The 16512-nt window shown below is 45.1% G+C and overlaps 1 protein-coding gene across 2 annotated transcripts in view; it reads left to right on the top strand.

Annotated features, from left to right (window-relative positions):
- LOC125243497 (NACHT, LRR and PYD domains-containing protein 3-like) overlaps window positions 1–16512 on the top strand; it is a 69480-nt gene that overhangs the window by 25760 nt on the left and 27208 nt on the right. The window lies entirely within an intron of this gene.

The following is a 16512-nucleotide window of genomic DNA, read 5'->3' as shown; positions in this document are numbered from 1 at the left end:
CAGGAACTTGTTCAAAACTAACTTCACCTCATCAAAGTGACTTGGAGGAAATAGTGGCAAATAGCCATTAATTGAATTTATAAGCCTTTTAACAATCCAATTCAATCTTTTTATAAGACGGACATCCACATACAAAAATAATTGCTGATGTGCTGCTCTGCTTTGACACCCACTCTGACAAGATCGAGTTAGGTAGGACATTTTAAAAAGTTATTTAGCACTTTATGATTTAGTGCCTTGCAAGGACTTCAATACACAAAAGAATAGGTCATGACCGAATATAACTTCATCTATCAGATAAAACACTCAAAATACTTGTGGTTGAAGACAATGGTAACATTTTTTTCCCTTTTCCTCTTCATACAATAAATTCTACAAATTTGCAAAATTTAAATTTCTACTTTCTGGATTCAGACAAATTTCAAATTTCTCTTGGTTTTAATTTTAGATATTGCTATATTATTTGCCAACGGATCTTAATGTTAAACGATGAAGCAAGGCCAGTCCGCTGCCAGTTACCGAAGATTGTAGAGCCCTTATCAGAAGTATCCCTGCCGAAAAAGACACGAGTTGACCAAACAGACTTTCAATAACCCACCAACACAGTCTAACCCGAGGATTAGCCTAACGGGTAAACAAACGATGGGATATTGATATCAAACGGCGGTCACCCTCGTCACAGAGCGCTCCCTCATTATTCTCCCGTCCGATTGAAACAGAATATTAAATTGATAATTCAATATGAACACCAGTCAGATAATATTCAAAAGTTCGTCGGGGTTCCGGATTTCGTGGTTGTTTTTTTGTCTGCAGCCAATCAAAACACCACATCCTCATTAGACCGACAGACACTTCCAGGCTCAACAATCCAGAAAACAGCAGACCGAATAAAACAGATGGTTTTACTCACCTATTTTAAGCCTCGCTGGTTTTGCACCATCGTCCTCCGGACCGAACCAGAACCGGAACCGGGTGGAAACACCAAAAACTGGTGCAAATTCTTGGGAAAATGAGATCCAGGCAGTAGATAAAGTTGATGAAAAATTATTTATTCATTACAATTAAATTTAGCCTCACACGCAAACTTTAATCGATAATGAAAATAATTAATAAAACCAAAAGGTAAAATAACAACCATAAAGAAGCAGTCAATAGTTAAAGGTGATAGAGAGGATTTTTTCGTTGACTGAGAAACCAAAGACTGTTACTGAGTTTTTGAAATGAGCGCATGCGTAAGAACAACCCCCCTCCTTCACAACACATTTCAAAGGAATGCCTCCCAAAACTCGTAAACACTCGTGTTGGAACACGAGTGTTTACCACCGGCATTCGCTGTGTCGTGTTAGTGGATTCATTATGTCGGACTCACCGCAGGTAACTCATAATCTGCAGTTGTTACTCCTGTCTCCGGACAAAAACATTGCATGCGGCGCCTGTGGAGTGTGGAAAGTTACTGGAGCGCGCAGCCGCGCTCGTCTCTCACAAGGAACGTCACGGCAGTGATTGACAAGCCAGAGGGCCAATCGTTTACGTGATGATCGCGTAAACGATTGGCTGATGTTTTTAAGGCCCAACCTCGTGGACAGATGATGTATATTAATATTATTCCTTTCAGTGCACCTAATAAATAGTCTTTTATCAGTTAGTAAAGACAGTTTCAAGTAATATTGCAAAAATGTATAAAACAAAACATCCTATTTAGCACCTTTAATAATAAATTTAGAGTATTGTAAAATCCAGAGTATTGTATCTAATAGATGAAGATCAAAATGAGCAAAACATTTGCAGATAAGAGAGAAGAAGCAGAAGCCCAGGAGAGTAAAGGAGAGAAAAAAGCTGAATTATCAACTTTTCCATGAGCATACAGGGAGATTCCGAACCCACTCAAACTGATGTTTCTGTTAAATTAAAAAGGTTAATTTCACCCATTACGTCATCCACTGGTCCAGTGTCAAAAATAGTTGTTTTAACCCTTAGGGAATTTTGCAAATGTTAAAAACATCACTTCTGCAGTACTTGGCAGGCGTCCAATGTCTAACCACAAACGTGTCAGCGTGACCTGTCACACCGGAACACTTGAAGAACAACTGAACATAACAATCATACTCTTAAAGATAAAATAAGAATAACCAAATACTTGAAAATATGATGAGAATTAATATATATAAAGTATGAGTACATAAATATAGGAAATCAAAAGTGAAACTGATAAATCATAAGCCATAAACGATTAACATAAATATTAATAAAAAGGCATGAATATTAATATTGACCATTGGATGCATCAGATATAATGTATTTAATAGGGCTGGGCGATATATCGCATGCGATTGTCACGCGCATTTCGTCAGTAAAGCCGGTTCCCTGATTGCCGCTAAATCGCCATCACCTGCTTTCAAATGGAGCAGCATTTAATAGACAGAGCCGTAGATCACTGACAAGCTGCGCAATATCGCGTTCATTATCGAAGGCGATTCATCTGCGATACTGAACACGATATTGCGTAGCTTGTCAAATTTACACTCACAGCCCTGATGTGAAAAGCTGAATCTTTCGATTTGCACACACAGACAACAATCAAAACACTCGTGTTACGAAGCTGAAGCTGCAGATTAATAGTTACAAATGTGTAAAATGGCATTCATAAACATAATGACAGACACGTCATTTACTTTTGCACTTCAGTTTCGCTGTACAACTTTGTCATTTATTTACTAGAAAAAACAAATACGACGACGGATTATCGTTGATTGATGAATATTTATTTGCTGATTAACTAAAAGAATACCAATAATAATTTGTGTACCATTCACAGGAAGGACTCTTTATTCTGCGCGTCACACAAAAGACACGCCCTTTTTTATATCGCGCTCTCACAGCCAATCACAAACAAGGTCAAAAGTCAACTCAAACAAGTTAACAGTATTATTCAATTATACCCTTTTAGGTTACAACACAGCTTAGACAATAATGTTAATACACAACACTCCTCCCCTGAAATCTGGAACTCAAAAATGTTCAGGTCAGCTGAACAGAGAAAACATTTAAGCTTTTTCTTTTCTTTCAAGAGTCTCTCTCTTAAAGGAACACTCCACTTTTTTGAAAATAGTCTCATTTTCCAGCTCCCCTAGAGTTAAACAGTTGAGTTTTACCGTTTCCGAATCCATTCAGCTGATTTCCGGGTCTGGCGGTACCACTTTTAGCATAGCTTAGCATAGTTCATTGAATCTGATTAGACCTTTAGCATCTCGCTCAAAAATGACCAAAGAGTTTTGATATTTTTCCTATTTAAAACTTGACACTTCTGTAGTCACATTGTGTACTAAGACTGACAGAAAATGAAAAGTTGTGATTTTCTAGGCCAATATGGCTAGGAACTATACTCTCATTCCGGCGTAATAATCAAGGAGCTTTGCTGCCGCAGGGGCGCCTGCAGGATTTTATCTCAGGGTACGCAGAGAACACCCACCCAGTGTAAAGCGCACGGCGCAGGTGCACTTAGGGCGTGTCCAAATCCACTTTTGCTATTTTAACGACGGAAAAACGGTCCGTGCGCCGGGGCGCATTTTTGAAATGGGTTGTCCCTATTCTCTTAATGAGTAATGGGCGTAACGTTCAATAAACCAATCAGAGTGTCATCTCCCATTCCCTTTAAGAGCGAGATGCGCTCGCGCCATGGCGGATTGATATTTACATGGCGGAATTTGTTGGCGGAAAAGCTGAACGCTTTTCAAGCGAAGAAACCGATCTGCTCGTGCGCGATGTTAAAGCGGGCTTGCAAATGCAGGCTTTCAAATAGCTCTGCGCGATGAGTCAGTTAATATATATGTGTGTGTATTGGCACGATTGTTCAATTAATTAGCCAATTTCGTTCATCATTATAAGTAGTAATAGGCTGAATTGAAAATAGGTAGCCTAATTCTAATACACGCAATGACTATTCATCATTACATTTTTATATTTATGTAGCCTACACAATAATATTCTTTTTCACTGTAATCCTTTTGTTTTTAATATTTGGCATGTTTGTGTGATGCGCATCTCTGTGTGTAATAAGCAAAGTCAACGCGCACTGTGGACGCGCCCAGAGGCGCAGTTTCTACCAACGCGCTCTAACAAAAAAATATTGCGCCATTGACTTTAGACTTTAGACCAGGTTTGAGTTGGTCTATGGCGCAGTCTATTTTCAGCTCCTTAAAATAGCAATGCTCCGGCAATGCGCCTGAACACACCTCTTTTTTAGACCAGCACGCTCATGGGCGCACTAACTGGCGCAAATGCATTTACTAATTTAAGGACGTGGCGCTGAACGGGAAAACGCGAACGGCACCGGACGCAAACTAGCAAACACACTTGCGCTGCGCCTTGCGTCGCACCGGCCGGGTGTATTATAGGGCCCTCTAGGATTTTTCTCCATATCATTCATTTCAATGGGCACCAAACGGTTGAAGGTCCAAATGGCAGCTTCAGTGCAGCTTCAAAGGGCTTTAAACGACACCAGACGATCCCAGACGATGAATAAGGGTCTTATCTAGCGAAACGATCGGTCATTTAAAAAAAAAAAAAAAAAAAAGTTTAAGTTTTATAAGCACAAATGCTGGCTTTGCTCTTTTCTCCGATGCGCGTTCGTGACGTCACGTAATACGCAATTATGTTGAAAAGGTCACGTTTGACGTAGGCGTAGCAACCACGGTTTCATTCGCTCAGGATTGTGTATAGGAAATCTCTGAAAAGTCACAAATTTCTGTCCTGACAAAAATGTTCTTTTAGGCTTTCAAATATTAAAACACCCAGGATACACACGCGTGAGTTTAAAATATTCTAACTGACCGCCAGAGTGAGTTTTTTTAAGGCGACCCTTATTTTAGAACGTTTGCCCTTATTGTTTCCATGGCGACGCGTGCGTGCCACGAGCGCTGAACGTAGCCACAATAACACTGTATGATAAGGTGACCAGATTTCTGAAATGGAAACCGGGGACATTTCCTATGTGAGTGGTCAAAATACCACCAAAATCTCATTTGTTATTATCTATTAATTAAAAAACGGGGACAGTACATTTTTTTTTTTTTTTAATTGCTGTGGGTTTCACATTTTACATTAATTAATATTATGATTTAATTTTATTACTGGGATTTTTGGTCTGGTTTTAATACAATTCACCAAAATAACTAGCCAGTAGGCCTAACTACAAAAAACTATTAAACTATTACACTATTTTGAAAAATCACATTACAAAATATAATGTGAGATAAATAACACAAATAATATTTGCAACATTTATTATTGAATTGAATATTTAAAATTTCACAAGCTGTTTATACTGTACGAAGTTACAACTTTTGTCCAATGACATTTTAATTTTCTGTTAACAGCTTTACTGACATGAAAGGAGCTTTGTTGTAGTTCCCTTTCGATACTTCACTCGTACTGCGTATGGGGGAAAAGTCTCCCTTTTTCCCCGCTACTGAAGCCTTTTCAATAACGCAGTGCAGCTGCATCGTCATTGGTTCACTCATTGCAAGTCGTTGAACCAATGACGGCGCGGCTTTGCTGCGCAACCTATGGCGACAAAGCGTGCGAACTTTCCCGCCGAAATGGGCGGGGAAAGGCCCTATATAAGTGAGCATTTCGCCATAGGCAACTCAGTCCTTTCTCCTTCAGCGATGACTCGTCTTCTCCTCGCTGATCCTCACAGAAGCCTGCTCGCCTGGAAAGAAGCTCGCCGCCTTGGAAGAAGCTCTGCCGCCGTCGAAGAGGCCCTGCAGCGGACCCAGCTGAGTCGCCGGATTCGCCAGCGCCTTCGCCCTCGCCGACTGCCGCCTGAGCGCCGTCGACGAGCCGCCGCCTCCCGCTTCCTGCTTCCGGCCCGGACTCAGCGCGTCTCCTGCCGCCATCCGGCGCATCTAATAGAGCATTTTTCCACGGTTCTCACACCGCATTAAGAGCACTTTCCACAGCGGTTTTCACCGCTTACGGCCCTCGCCGTTTAAGAGCACCACAATCGCCGTTTTCACGGCGCCCCGGCATTTTTCAATGCCTCACCACTGCACTACGTGCAGAGCCCCTCTGCTTGATGCAGACGGCCACGGCGAGTGCGTCGGATGTCTGGGCAAGTCCCACGCAGATGACGCGCTTGCTGGAGGCTCATGCTCGCACTGCGAGTCTATGAGCCTGGCATCGCTGCGCTCACGGGCTTCTTTCTTCATGGGAAGTGACCCTGCCGATCGCGCCCTCCTCTCTCCTTCCTCCCGCGAGCCGGCTAGGAAGAGACAGCGGGGAAGACCGGCTCAGCGCGCTGAGCTGAGCGAGCTCACGCCGGCCCACTGCCCGCGTGCCTCGCCCTCTCCCAGCAGAGAACAGTCCCCAGTGCTTTTCTCCCGCCCTGAACAACGTCCCTCGGCTGATGCAAGCGACCTTGTTTCCTTCGGCGGATCCGACGAAGAGCAGCTCGATGACTCCGTGTCTCTGGCAGCCTCTGAACCGGAGCACTGGCTGGGCGAGTCTGACGACCCTGCCCCCCTGCCTCCCCTGGAGCCCATTGATCGCGGCGCGGGTATGGACGGCGAACTTTTCCGCGTTCTATCTAAAGCCGTGGAGGATTTGGACCTCGACTGGGCTCCACCAGAAGAGCCGTCACGAAGCCGCCTGGATGAGTGGTTCCTCCCAGGCCGCCGTCAAGCTCCTCAGCAACGCTCGGCCCCGTTCTTTCCTGAGGTTCATCAGGAGCTGGCGAAGTCATGGCGCGCCCCCTATTCAGCCCGCCTGCACACTTCTCACCGCTCAGTCCTCACCTCAGTTGATGGTTCGGAGGAGAAGGGTTACGAACACCTGCCGCCCCTGGACGAAGCAGTGGCCGCTCACCTCTGTCCGCCCGCGGCCGTGGGCTGGAAGACGAAGCGTTCCCTTCCGTCTAAACCCTGCAGGACCACTTCCGCCCTTGCAGGAAGAGCGTATGCATCCGCTGGCCAAGCCGCCTCAGCACTCCATTCTATGGCCATCTTCCAGGTCTTCCAGGCCAAACTTCTCCGCGCCATGGATGAGTCTGGCACTGAAGAGACCGCCTTCAGGGATCTCCGCAGCGCAACTGATTTAGCCCTGCGGGCCACAAAGGCAGCGGCCCAAGCCATTGGCAGATCAATGGCCAGCCTGGTGGTGCTGGAGCGCCATTTATGGCTTAACCTGACGGAAATCAAAGATCAGGACAAGACGGCCTTCCTCGATGCGCCTGTTTCCCCGTCAGGACTCTTTGGACCGGCAGTGGAAGGTTTCACAGAGCGTTTCACGGCAGCACAGAAGTCTTCTCAAGCGATGAGACATTTCCTGCCCAAACGTTCAAGCTCAGCATCTGCTCCTAGCCGCCCCAGGCCTGCGCCGGCTCAGCAGACGAAACCAGCCCCTTCTGCCTCTCAGGCTGCGCCGCCCAAAGAGCACCGCCACCGCTCGCACTCTGCTAAGCGCACGACCTTCCCGAAACGCCAGGGACCCCGGCCCAAGATCGTGCTGGTCCCGCTGCCTCAGAAGTCGTCCTGATCAGCCAGAAAGGAAGAGGATCGGGGCATGTCTCGCCACGGCCGGACCACCCCGAAAGCTCGCTCGCACATGCTCCCCTCCGCCTCGTTTATCTCTGGGCACGGGACAAATGCAACCTGCAGTAACAGGGCCCACACTTACTGCGTCCTCAACAACCGCCGTTATCACGGCGACCCAATTTTTACACACTCCTCAAAAGAGCTTATTTCCTCTTCCTACCATACCGGTGTGCGACCCCCTTCTAAGCGGGTCGCCATCCGATGTCATTGTACCCCTTGCTGCCCGGGTCGAGGCTTGGCGAGCCATCCCCGGTGTATCAAGTTGGATTCTGAGAACCATAAGCCTAGGCTACTCGCTCCAGTTTGCCAGAAGGCCCCCGCGCTTTGGCGGGGTGATTCAAACTACGGTACAACCGGACGACGCTCATGTCCTCCGGGCCGAGGTTTTAACTCTTCTGAGAAAAGGCGCTATAGAATTAGTGCCTCCTTCGCAGAGCGAGTCGGGCTTCTACAGCCGTTACTTCCTGGTTCCAAAGAAAGACGGCGGTCTCAGACCAATTCTGGACCTCAGACTTCTGAACCTTTCCCTCATGAAGCGAAAGTTCAAAGTACTAACGCTGAAACAGATCCTCGCACAAGTATGTCACAGGGACTGGTTCTGCTCGCTGGATCTGAAAGATGCTTACTTTCATATCCAGATAGCCCCCAAGCACAGGCGATTCTTGAGATTCGCGTTCGAAGGTGTGGCTTACCAGTATACGGTCCTTCCCTTCGGGTTGTCCCTAGCTCCTCGCACTTTCACGAAGTGCATGAACGCTGCGCTCTCCCCTCTCAGACAGATGGGTATACACGCGTTCTGAACTATCTCGACGACTGGCTCATCCTAGCCAGCTCGCGGTCGGAGTTGGAGCACCACAGATCCGTGCTTCTCAGCCACCTGCTGTGTCTGGGTCTCAGGGTCAATTTAGCCAAGAGCTCGCTGCTTCCCACTCAACGTATCTCGTTCCTGGGTGCAGTTCTCGACTCTGTCAGTATGACGGCAGTAGTCTCGTCAGAGCGCGCTCTGACCATTCAGCAGCTCGCGGCCTCCGTCAAGAACAAAGCTTACCTCCCTCTGAAGCTGTTCCAGAGGTTGCTAGGGCTGATGGCTTCCGCCTCCCCGGTGCTGCAGCTAGGCCTGCTACGAATGCGGCCTCTTCAGTACTGGCTGAAATTTCGGGTCCCTCCTCACGCATGGCGGCACGGCCGCTTGCGCCTCAAGGTCAATCAGGCCTGCGTAGCAGCCCTGAGGCCCTGGACGAACCCCTCTTGGTTCAGTCTTGGAGTACCCCTACAGGCGGTGTCACGGAGGACGGTGCTTTCCACGGATGCGTCCAACCTGGGTTGGGGCGCTCTGTGCGAGGGCAGTCCGGCCTTCGGCTCGTGGTCCCACGAGGAAAGCCATCTGCACATCAACTGCCTCGAGATGCTGGCAGTGATTCGAGCCCTACAGACCTTTCAGGCTCATTTGACGGATCGCCACGTCTTAGTCCAATCGGACAGCATGACAGTGGTGTCATATATCAACCGCCAAGGAGGTCTTTCGTCCAGCCGCCTATGCGCCCTGGCGAAACGACTGCTAGAATGGGCTTCTTCACGGGTTCGGTCGCTCAGAGCGACCCACATTCCCGGAAAGAACAACCTGGGAGCAGACATGCTGTCCCGGAGCAACGTCCCCTCAGACGGGTGGACGCTCCATCCCCAGATAGTTCACACCATTTGGGAGTTATTCGGGAAGGCAGAGGTAGACCTCTTCGCCTCTCAAGACAGCTCTCATTGCCCAATTTATTTTTCAAAGAAGGAAGACGCGCTGGCCCACTCTTGGCCCAACACCCTTCTCTACGCTTTTCCCCCGGTCACTCTGATCCCCCAGGTGATCAGGCGTGTCAGGGAAGACAGGCACAGAGTTCTGTTAGTGGCCCCGCTCTGGAGGTGCCAAGTTTGGACCTCAGAGCTATTCAGGCTTTCCACGAAAGCCCCCTGGCCGATTCCTCTGAGACGGGACCTCCTCTCTCAAGCGAACGGAACAATCTGGCACCCACGGCCGAGCTGTGGGCTCTGCACCTGTGGTCTCTCGACGGGAGCCTTCTGGCCTCCCCGAGAACGTGCTAAAAACCATTTCACATGCTAGAGCCCCGTCCACTAGACGCCTCTATGCTCAGAAATGGGCGGTCTTTGTTAGCTGGTGTTCTACACGCAGCATAGACCCTGAGGAATGCGACGTAGCCGATATACTGTCCTTCCTCCAGGAGCGCCTGGACGCGGGGCGAGCCCCCTCCACGCTCAAAGTGTATGTAGCAGCCATCGCAGCGTTTCACGCTCCTATTGCTGGCCAGTCTGTAGGTCGGAACAACCTCGTTGTTAGGTTTCTAAGGGGTTCCAGGCGGTTGCATCCACCACGGACCCCTACGGTTCCTTCCTGGGATCTCCATTTGGTCCTCAGAGCTCTAAAGGGCCCGCCCTTTGAGCCACTGCGCCAAGCAGACCTTAGGCCCCTGACGCTTAAAACCGCCCTGCTTCTTGCACTGGCGTCGATCAAGCGTGTTGGCGATTTGCAGGCCCTTTCTGTTAGCCCTGCATGCCTCGAGTTCGGGCCAGACGACTCTAGAGTCGTGCTGAAACCTAAGGTGGGCTAAGTTCCCAAGGTGCTTTCTACACCTTTCAGATCGCAGGTCATTTCGCTCTCTGCGTTTCCCCCTATGCCGGGCGATCAGGAGCAAGAATTACTTTGCCCTGTCAGGGCACTGCGCATTTACATTGAGCGATCACAACCCTTCCGGCAGTCTGATCAGCTCTTTGTTTGCTTTGGCGGCCGCACCAAAGGGTTTCCGGTCTCAAAGCAACGTCTTTCGCGTTGGATTGTCGACGCTATCACGCTCTGTTATTCCTCGGTGGGGACCCCTTGCCCCATAGGAGTAAGAGCCCACTCCACTAGGGGTATGGCCTCATCTTGGGCCTGGTCCAGTGGAATTTCCATAAAGACATTTGTGAGGCGGCCGGCTGGTCCTCGCCGTCCACTTTTGCCAGATTTTATCAGTTGGACATTCCGACCTTACAGGCTCGGGTCCTCTCAGCGTAATTACGCAGCCATCATAGTTCTGCGTTTTACGCAAAACCCGGGAGTCTCTCCCTCGTAGTGCACAAGGGTTACGGCGGCTTCGGCCTTCTCACTTGACACTCAGTCCCCTCGCGGTGTCCGGTCAAGTCCAGTCGTTCCCCAGCAGTGGCACGGCGTGGTTGAATTCGTTCCCCCATACGCAGTACGAGTGAAGTATCGAAAGGGAACTTACTCGGTTACTAACGTAACCTCGGTTCCCTGAGATACGGAATGAGTACTGCGTTACTTGCCGTGCCACTAGGCTGCGGCTCAGTGTCGTCGCTTCAGTCGATATGGCCTGAGTTGCCTATGGCGAAATGCTCACTTATATAGGGCCTTTCCCCGCCCATTTCGGCGGGAAAGTTCGCGCGCTTTGTCGCCATAGGCTGCGCAGCAAAGCCGCGCCGTCATTGGTTCAACGACTTGCAATGAGTGAACCAATGACGATGCAGCTGCACTGCGTTATTGAAAAGGCTTCAGTAGCGGGGAAAAAGGGAGACTTTTCCCCCATATGCAGTACTCGTTCCGTATCTCAGGGAACCGAGGTTACGTTTAGTAACCGATTAAGTATTCTTGAGTAAAGTTCATAAAATGTAGGCTACATTATTATTTCCCACTGGAATTTGTAAAATGTTCTGTATTCCTCCTGTAGGGGGTCCGGGGGGCATGCTCCCCCAGAAGAAAATTTTGTACATTTTAAGGTTAAATGCATCAATCTGGTGCACTTTGGAAGCTCAAAATTAAGAGCTTCAACCCATGTACAGTGTGCACATTGAACAAAGAAACAGCATTAACTTGTACCTGGACATTAAAGAGAGTTCAAACATCTTTTTAGTTGTGATATAAAGTCTACATCATTTTAGGTGTTCTAGGATGCCAAACAATTATTACAATAAAATAATAATATAATAATGTTTTAGGCTTAGCTATATAATTATTCATATGACAATAAAATCCATATAGGCTATTGTAACAAATGTACATACACATATATATATATATATATATATATATATATATATATATATATATTTTATTTTATTTTTTTTTTTTTTTTTTTTTTTTGTTAGGCTACATTACACAACGTATAGGGAAATTAAAATACTATTTGTAGCCAATTTCTAAGATAAATCCTTGAGCTTTAATTTTGATCACGTCACCAGCTGATCGTGTGAGCAAAGTGCGCACTTCTCTTTAAAACACGCAGCACAAACAGACTATATATAGGCCTACTTAATCACAAAGCCATATCACGGTTTCGATTTTAGTTCGTTGGCAAAATACAATGTTAGAGACCATTATGTTTTAAATTTTCGGTTTATTATGAAACGGCAGCGGCGGCACAGGGTCATTAATGGGAAACACTGAATGAATGTTTAGCTGACACATGTGCTAAAGTTGTAATATCAGCTGTTCATATCATAACAAAAACCCTTCAACCGGACTGAAAGAGAGTCTCGAGGCCTGCCGCTGCTCTGAGTGAGTGACAGGAGGCGTGGCTCTGTACAACTGCGGTGTGCGTGAACTCGCTGCCGGTGTGGATACTGTAGAAAAGCGGTATTGAACTGTTTAACATATTTTAATAGAGAGATATGCTAAGAAAACATATATATATTTTAATAGCACTATTAAGAAACCTCTATGCTGTATGCTGGCCAGAGTTTTTTGCAATGTATTTGCGGATTATTTTGAAATAGATATAAAACGGGGACATTTCCGGGGACAGCTCCAGTCGGGGACGGAGCACCAAAAACCGGGACTGTCCCCGGAAAACGGGGACGTCTGGTCACCCTACTGTATGAGAGATGGATCACTATTATTTTGTTTTTCCTTTTTTATTTAAAATATTCGCAAACTTGCTTACATGTCTTCAACTATATGATATTCCGATTCTCAAATATGTGTGAGTGAGTGTGTTTTGTCGTTTAAAAACCTTTATAAATGATCTTTATCTTGATCTATAATGCGAGATGGGTGCCGCCATCTTAGTTTGCACTGCAGTTCACAGAGTCCTGTCAGTCTGATTTACAGCAGGTGAATACATCAGTTTCTCCTGAAATATATGTAAGTAAGTGGCTGGTGAACTGGAAGAATAAGAGAGTAAACTTTATAGTTATTTAAACCCATTATGTGTGTCTGATATGAATAAATGTCGGCAAATTATATTTGAATTCACTGTTTATTGATGCTTCCACTGACGTCTGACATCAGTGTGTATTTTATAAACTCCAAATGTATTGTTTAATGGTGCGTATTTAAATGTCTGAAACCTTAAAAGAAACATTATGTGGCTGAAAACACTGCATAGCTGTGATGACAAGAGAGCGCGCGTCCGTCTTGCAGCCAGAGCGCGAAAGCACAGTTTGAATCTAGCAGTTATGTGACGTCGCTGAACATTCTAAATCCCATATGTGGAACCGTACGCCCAGGGGCACAGAAATAAACATCCCATATGTGGGAACGTACCGCTCAAAGGGTTAAACAATAAACTGACACAAAGACATTCCCGCACATTTGTAATGTAAACACTGACTCGATACTTCCGCCTACGTCAACCGTGACCTTTTCAACGTAATTGCGTATTACGTGACGTCACGAACGCGCATCGGAGAAAAGAGCAAGGCCAGGATTTGTGCTTATAAAACTTAAACTTTTTTTTTTTTTTTTTTAATGACCGATCGTTTCGCTAGATAAGACCCTTATTCATCGTCTGGTATCGTTTAAAGCTCTTTGAAGCTGCACTGAAGCTGCCATTTGGACCTTCAACCGTTTGGTGCCCATTGAAATGAATGATATGGAGAAAAATCCTAGAATGTTTACATCAAAAACCTGCATTTCTTTTCGACTGAAGAAAGAAAGACATGGACATCTTGGATGACATAGGGGTGAGTAAATTATCAGCAAAAGTTTATTTAAAAGTGAACTAATCCTTTAAAGGGGTACTTCACCCCTGGAAAGATGAATGTGTATTTAAAATTGGTCATTTATGTAGTAGAAATGTGAAATCATTTTTGAATTTGGAGCTTTCTAGACTGAGAAAAGGCAGAAAATGTATTTTTGACTAATGTGGATGAAAGACAACAACTCCCAGAATGCACTTGTTTTGCTGCCCTTGCGAGGCCACGCCCAAACCACGCCTATCGGTTACAGGCGGCATTACCAGGAAAATTCAAACAAATAAATCGTGAGTTAGTTCATACATTTACAGCGAAATGGTGCTAAATTGCTTTGTGCCTGGATGTACACCCAAAACCAGGAAAGGACAAGTAAGTTTCCATCATTTTCCGATTAAGTTAAAGATTTGGAGCGATGTAAACAGTGGCTGCGGGCCATCAAACACCCGAAGTTTGGAGATGACACCGTTATAGAAAACCTAAAAAAACGCAGAATATGTAGTCTCCATTTCAAGCACGAGGACTACAAACCAAATATCCTTGCAATGAAGAGAACCATTCTGAAGGACACCGCGATACCATCGATATTCACTTTCCCAGAGGACGAACAGCCTGGGCATCTGGTACTAAGCGTATTCGCCTAGAGGTAAGACTCGCTGATACTAGACTCTTACTGATAACACAGTAGCCTATATGTAGTGTTGTAGGTTGCAGTAAAACTGCAAACTTAGCAAAGTAACGTTAGATAGACAATTACATATAAGTTGCATATAAGTTGACAGTTATCAAAGTAAAGCCACTGTTCTGTAAAACTGAGTTAGTCTGTTTTTTTATTTATGCTAACGTTACCACAAAAGCCTGTTGCTGTATTGGTTGAGATGACTGCAGAGACCGATAAATTTGCGAGATGAACCACTGATGTAGTGCAGACTATAACAAAATAATGTTAATTACTGTAAGCTTAAAAATATAATTGACACCCACTTTTGATAAAATCTTTGATCTATGTCCGTGAGTAACCTCAAACGCGCATATGTATGGGCGTGGCGAAAAAATGCGGAACTACCTGCTATTACTGGCTGTAGTTTTAAGCCTCTGGCCAAAAAAGCCACAAAATTTTTGCGTCAAGGCTTTTTTACAGAATAAAAATGCATAAATCTCTCATCTTGGGCTGATATGAAGGGGGAAAGCACGGTAATTCGAAAATACTAGTGGTATTCTACTAATACAAAGCTTAATGCTAAATCCTGAAGTAACCCTTTAATGCTTCTTGAATTTTTTGAATTTACGTTGTCTCTGAGCAGCTTTGTCCCGAAATGTCGGTACTGATTTCAGAGAAACGATCCTCGTGTTTTTTCTAGTAAAGTGAAACTTCACTTTGCGTGTCAGAATGTTTGAACCCATTCACACCACTACTACTGTATATGGAAGTTCAAGTCCATTTACTAAACATTTTAAAGATATAAGCCTGTAGCCTATACTATATCATCATATGTTCTGTCATATAAACAGTATTTACAGTAAAATAACAGCACAATTTACTTGCCTCAAACAACTCAGTATGCATTAGTATTATTAGAGGCCTAATTATTGTTTTTGTTGATCCATTTCATCTATTGCCAAACTTTAATATGTGAATTATATTATTGAAATAAACACATTTAGCGTCGTCAGGCTTTTGTTTGTGCTTAATGGATAAAACAACGGAATAGGTTGTTTGCAATCACGTGGTTCTGGTGACGCGCAAAATACCGGTGGAGGGCAAGCAGTGAAAATTGGAATGGAAGAGATGGAGAAAAGTATTTTAATTCAAAAAGTATAATAATTCATAAGGTTTTATGAATAAATTATGATTCATATATCGACCCAACGGGGAATTAAACATATATTGTGAATCAATTACAACGAATTATAATCAATTACATATATGATTAGTTCTGGTTTAATAATTATTTAGAGAAACTGTTCATTTGTCCAGCAAACTAAGTCCCTCACAGAATATTATAAACAGAGTTATTCTCTGGCCATGAAAATAACTTGCTATTATAGCATCAAAGCAAAAAGCGATCGAAAAACGTTAAAGTGACTTGGTCTTCAGTTGAAAGAACAAACAGAACAATCGAGCATGAATTAAGTGTTTAATATATGCAGCTATGACTACAGGGATTATACTACGTCTAAAATATATACAGAAGGTATACACATATATATACACAAGAGTGAAAATGAAGAAAAGACAGGAAAAGAAAGATGATCAAAGAATGGCAAATTACACAGTTCAAACCTTTTTGAGAGAGCCAGCACAGAAATCAGTTTAAACAAATTTCAGGTAAATTCTAATACTTGCGTATTGGTTCAAGTCCGTGTGTAGCAGTTTCAATGTGCCTGGCCGGGTTGGTCCTTTCCGAGAGGGTTTCTCCGGCGGGGTTTTCAAAACAAGGTTTAAACTGAAGAGTAACTTAGCCGAAGAGAGAGAAGAGAGAGAGAGTCTAAGGAAGTGGTCCTCCTGAGCTGCGCGCGTGGTTGGGAAGCGCGGTCACCTGAGGCGTCCGGAGAGACGTGCACGAGATGATCGGGAGATCACCGGGAGAACAAAAGAGAAGGTGTGTGTCGTTGTTTTTATGGAAACCCAAGCTAACACACCTCCTGAATTGTAGCGGCCAATAGATGCGCAGCACTATTTGGCGGGCAAAGTTCCTTTGTTTGGTCTCCTAGATGAATTTGCATACTTAATGACTATCAGATCGGATTTCGAGATGGAGTCCATTCTTCCAGTATCATTAAACACATAGAAAAATGCATCTGTCAGCTATGTGACATATCTCAGTGAATAGCTCGAGTCCGGAGCTTTACAGAGAGATCAAACTCGATAGATCAGAAAGGCATATAAAAGAAGTTATGGTTTGCAGACAAAATTCCATCATTAAAATGCACACTAGCACAAATACAC

The sequence above is a fragment of the Megalobrama amblycephala genome, linkage group LG13, assembly GCF_018812025.1.
Source record: "Megalobrama amblycephala isolate DHTTF-2021 linkage group LG13, ASM1881202v1, whole genome shotgun sequence".
Taxonomy (NCBI): Eukaryota; Metazoa; Chordata; class Actinopteri; order Cypriniformes; family Xenocyprididae; genus Megalobrama; species Megalobrama amblycephala.
The sequence above is the reverse complement of the archived record's forward strand: the minus strand, read 5'-3'. Positions and strand labels throughout refer to the sequence as shown.